Genomic DNA, 5,866 nt, shown 5'->3' with positions numbered 1-5,866 from the left:
TAATTCTAAATTAAGAGCCAAACATCACTGGTATTTAATTTGTTGCCAGAAGCCACACAATGGACCTTTGAAACAAAACTCTTAAAACGCATAGAAATTCAGATGAAATGACTCACCAATGCCGAACAAATAAGGCACAACCATGCCTCCTGCTCTTCGGCTCCCTTTGAGACACTATTTTCTCTGTGTTTGGTAATATATCAAAATATTTCAACTTTAACTGTAGATTATGGTTGGCAGATGACAGAATTCTGGTAACTGGTGACTGGTCAGACAGTGCTTTCGCTGTCTGGGGACACTTCCGTCAAAATCTGAGTATTTCTTTGGAACAGGTCTGTAACCCCTTTCTCTAACAAAGCTGAGACTCTCTGGAAGCTCTGTCTTGCTAAGAAGGGTATGAGCAGCAGATGGAATAGGAAGGCAGGGGGGAGCTAATCCCTGCTATTTACTTTGAATAAAAATAACATAGGATGTGTCAGGTGCCAGCAATCTGCACAGCGAGAACAAAAGGAGTTCCTGCCCCAAAGGTGTAAGAACCTGAAAGACAGACTCAAACATGTTGGTCTCTGAGCAGTGGAGCTCAGGAAGTCAGGTTTCCTATAGGTTTGTGTCTTATGCCTGAATTTCCCAACATCTGTTGTAGGGGTAGGAGCATCACACTCCACTTTAACTCACTTCGGGAGAGCTTTTGGAGCAGCATCCTTTCTTGGGGATGCTAGTAGGGCCTAGCTGCTTATGCTCACAAAATGTGTAGGAACTTAATAGGACCAAAGCTTTTACTTCTCTAAGAGAAGATGATTAAATGTGATCAGTGGTTTTAACAAAGAAAAAATTAGGCAAAATCCACATCTAAAATGGGATTCCGTAAGCTACACTTCCTCAGGAAAGCAGCGAGAACTGCAGAGACAGACCTGAAACAAAACCTTGGATCTCAGCACCATGATCTAAACTAGAATCTCACTTCTGACACACAACTCTTTGTTGTGTGGAACAAGAAATCCCAGATCCAAACCCGCTCCACCTTGAGAAACTTTAAACCAGACTTTGAGGTTTAACTCCCATATTACTCAAATGAAACATGTTTCTAAACTAAAATGTTTTTCTTTAAACAAAGCAACCAAAAATTTTCATTTGATTTTTACAAGGCAGAATCAAGAAGATGCATCATTGACATCACTCCTTTTGGCACCTCTTTAAATATCCTAGTTGAAGGACAAGCGCCACTTGCCACGGTGAGTCAACAAAACCAACTCAAGAAAATTTATACAGGATTTTATCTGACCAACACAAAACCAACAAAAAACCCTCTGCATCATTGTGGTCAGTCATGATTGATCCTGCCACGTTATTACAAACAAAGCATTTGCTCAAAGCATTTATTTGCTTTCCTTTTGCCTGGGGGAATCTAGGATGGGTGAACGCCACAGAACTTAATGGAAACTTTTAATGCAGAAAGGCCACAGGATCAGATTATATTTCTTGGGTGAACTGGTTTGCTTTTTCATTAGATCCATTTGTTTTCTATTGTTGGGTCAGAAGATCAGGTCCACGGAGTTAAAGCAATGCCTAGTTCTGTCTGAACTGTCCCGGAACAAGAAAGAAAAGTTGACACCAGCAGACGAAGATTCAAAAGTTCTACCTAAGCAGCGGCTGCTTTTCCAGAAACCCATTCTTCAGCCCAGTTATGCAATCACAGAGTTACTTCATTTTTTATCTTCGGTTACAGTCACCTTTCTTGAAAGCTGCCCAGAAAACCTGGCTGGGACTAAGGTAAGGAGAAAGGGAGATTGACTGATGAAGTGAGCAAAGAAGGCCAGTTCAAGCAGAAAGCATAAGCTCAAAGTGGCATGGAGAAAAGAAGAGGAAGAAAGGGGTACAGAAAAGGGTGAATGGGTGTTCCTCAGTGTTGCCAGAGAGAAGGAATTTATTCCCAGACAGGTAAGAGGTCAGCTCACTTTTGCAGCAGACGGGGAGAAGGTGGGAGAAGGAGCAGGGCTAGGACAGAGAGCCAAGGGGAGAGCTGAGCACTTTTCCCATTGCCAGCAAGGAGGGCAGGGGGATGAGACGAGGGAGCAGTGACTCCTGCTGTTGGGAAGGTACACGCTCCTGAGCAAATGCCACCATCCCCAGCAAAACCGACTCTCCCTCAGCAGCAGTGGTAGCAGACAGTTGGGCTTTCTATAGCACCAGTGTAGCTATATACGTTAAGTATAAGTATAGCATATAAGCTAAGTATAGTATATGAGCTTGCTGGTTTTGCCAGCTCCTTATTTTGCCTGTTTTGGGAGCCACTCCTGGAACACAGAGGAGCCATGTGGCTTTGATTTCTTGAAAAGTATGTCCCTCTTCACTTCTGACAGTCTCCTGGGAGCCCAGAGTATTTAGGATTTTGGCTCCCAGAGACGAGAGAATTAGCAAAATTCACAGCAGTCTTCAGTCTCCTGGATTGGGACCTGATGTGAAATGTGAAAGCTGCAAGTGATGACCGAGAAAAACAATGTGAGGACAGAGCTTTGTCAAGTAGGAACCAAACTGTGGACAAGTATTTTAGTGAAAAGGTATTTTAGATGTGTTTTGAACAAGAGTAGGCATGAGGGGAAGAAAATTCTCTAGCTGTAGGATCAATCCAATATGCATGAAGATCTAAGGAAGGAACTGTGGACTGAATCTCTCTCTTCTTCCAAACCTTCAGCTTTCAGTTTCAAATTTGGGCATAAATGCTTGGACTCCACTTATAAAAATTAATGCAGATGTCAGAGCAAACCTCCACTTTCAATAACCAATGCAATTAATAAATATGTCCTTTGTTGCCACCAAACTGACAGAGAAGAATAGATTATGCAGATCTTTAAGTATTGTGTGTATCAACATTACCTCCAATATCTCCTGTTATTAAAAGGAGAAGCTAACTTTGCTTACTGCCACTGAGTCCTCCTTACAAAGTTTGATTTAGAGCTGCTGCTGGAGTCTTGTTTCAGAACACTTTTGTCCCTAGAAAACACCAGCTGACATACCAATTCATAAAATGTTATTACACGGTGAAGAAATGTCTCAAAAAAAAAAAAAAAAACCAAACCAAAAAACACCAACAGATTTTTTTTTTCACAGTTAAAAGCTGGATTGAGAAACATATGAGAACAAGAACCTGAAGCTCTATATCCTGTAAGGGCAAGAGTAATAACAAGACCACAATAGCAACTGACCTGCAATAACCAAATGAGGAGATTCTACTCAAGAGCTGCCAACCTCTCTCTATGAAAAGGGAGGGATAAATACTGTACTAGTTTCACTGCTTCTCTTCTGTGAAGTGATCCATAAAAAATGACCACAGTTTTCTAAATGGGGAAATAAATACAAGTCAAATGTAAAAAAGAAAAAAAAGAGTAACCCTTCACTGTCCAGATATGTTGTTCCCTGCTCCCCTTTCCAAAACAGCAAACAGATCGCAAAAGGGGTCACCTTTGTGTTGTTACAAGCAAGCAGCTAGGTCTTGTGATTAACAAACAGACTCTGGTCAGGTTGGAACTGCGAGCACAATTTAATACATACAGAAAGAGAATAACAAAGATTACACGTGCAGTTGTTCCAATCTGACTGGGAAGTGATGATAGAAAGCTGTCAGAACCGGGGGGCAGGGGGAAGGAGAGAGGAACAGAGTTAGGGCTGCTGAAGTAAAGATCTGATGCTGGAAACACAGAGAGGAAAAGGCAATGACCCAGAAAAAGTATGCACCTGATAATCTGAGTATGAAAGCCTGAAATCTGTGAAAAGGAGGAAAAGTTGAAGCAGCTGGCCTTCCGATTCTCCATGCGCTCCTGAATTCCCAGTAGGAGATCAAACCATGCAGAACACATTCAAGGTGCAGATCTCGGCTCCTTTTGCTATGCCGTGGGCTGCACATGGAAACCTGTAACCTGCTCGGCCTGGAAGCTTTGCCCTCAGAAGGGGAGGGTTAGACCTGACCCTTTCCAGAAGAGTGGAAGTGCAGGTGGTGGGTAAAGCCGGGGGGGGGGAGCCAGCTCCCCGCTCCTCATCCCTCGGGATAATCCCCCAGGAGCTGCACCTTGGCAGCCGTAGGGCCCTGCCCCTTTAAACGGAGCAGGTTTGTTTTCGTGTAAATTCAACAGAGCTTATGAAAATCAAGTTGCTGTTCCTGTTGAGGGAGGGAGCAAGTAAGGAAATTCGGCAAGGCTAGCAGCTAGCAGCTCATTCTTTAACAGCTATTAAACAGACTGGGGATGGCACTGCGGGCTGGCATCTTACCTCTGGCAGTTCCTGGACCACAGCACCTACTTTTGAAGTAGCCAAAAACTTTCCCGTGTGCTCTGGATACCTGTTTTTAAAAGCCTCCACTAACATTTTGGTCTTCTCTGTCATTCCGGATTAGATCTCCATGTTAAAAGTAGAAAGAAAATGCAAGCAGAATTTGTTCAGGCCTGGAAACTTCCCAGTCTGGCAAGAATTTTGGAATCTGATTCTTTTTTCTACATCTTATTTATGGAATTGTCTGCGTGACATTTTTAACACCGCTCTCTGGGTGAGACAGAGATTTTTCCTTCGTCATTCTACCTACTTGGAAAGTTCAGTGCACAATGAATACTGAATACAGCTGTACTTCTGAAATGTACCTTGGATAACCTTACCTAAATAACTTCATGTGAAAAGTGAATGGACTTTTGTGAAAGGAACTTTCCTAGATAAACTAGAGGGATATCTTTTAACTCAGCGGCTGTTTGAAAGGGAAACCTTGAACATTTGTTTTATTTTCTTGTGGAGAACTACCACGTAATTCCAAAACCAGCATCTACAAGCCAGTGGTTAAGCCAAAAAACCACCAAAGAATGAGATAGCAAGCATCTAAAAGCCTTTTACATGTGAAAGGTAGCTAATAGAAATGTAGTTTGTCCAGGTATGTAATTCTGGTCCTTATATTTGGTGGTTGCTTGCTTAGAAATGTTTAGCCCCATGAACTGGACACAGTAATAAAACCACACACTGTATTTTCCTATCGCTGAGAAAATAGTTTCAACAGAACCATCACCAGCGTTTTGATCTGTATAAACATGAACTATGTTAATACACATAGCAACACATTTGGACTATTAATTATATACTAACTTTGTTCCGGTGCACTCGACTGGCTTTTGGAAAGTTCAGCTCTGTTCATTAAGGGTAAGGTTTGCTTTCTGCCCTAGAGGCAGCTCCTTAAGCTTGCCACTGCCAGGAATATGCTGTGCTCACTGTGAAATGCAGAAAGGAGAGAAACCGCTCCTCTAAATAACTCTCTAACGGCAGCTAGACGTCCCGTGGCACAAGAAAAGTTACAAGAGTGCAGTTTTCTCAAACAGAAAAGAAAGATTGCTTCTTCGTCCTGCTGGAAACAGGGGCATCTTTCCAGCTTCTACAGTCATTTCACTTTGCACTGACACAGCACCCCGGCAGTGACAACGTATGTGATTTCTGAATGACAGCTAATGCCTCCGCTCGCTTTGCAGCGACTCTCCCCACCCCAGCGCTGCGAGGCGAAACGCTCTCCCAGCAGAGAGAAGCGCAGCATTTTGTTCGCTACCGGAGTTAAGGACGGCTTGCTCAGGGCCCGGCTCCAAGCCTCCAGGAGAAAGTGGGAATCTTTCCAGGGACTTCCACGCACTTTGGGCCAGGCCCCGGCCGATCCACGCACGGCTTTCCCACCGCGCAGCTGAGAAGAAACCGACCGTTCAAGTCCTCGCGTCCCTTCCCACCCTGGCCCCTCTGGAAGCCCTTAGCCCTCTCTTCCTTCCTCCCCTCCTTCACACGGTGCCGCAGCCACGGCACGTCTGAATCATGCGCCCGTCCTCCCCTGGGTGCAGGCCCGCGTCCTGGCCCC

This window comes from Egretta garzetta, unplaced genomic scaffold, assembly GCF_000687185.1.
Source record: "Egretta garzetta isolate BGI_Z169 unplaced genomic scaffold, ASM68718v1 scaffold45, whole genome shotgun sequence".
NCBI lineage: Eukaryota > Metazoa > Chordata > Aves > Pelecaniformes > Ardeidae > Egretta > Egretta garzetta.
The sequence above is the reverse complement of the archived record's forward strand: the minus strand, read 5'-3'. Positions refer to the sequence as shown.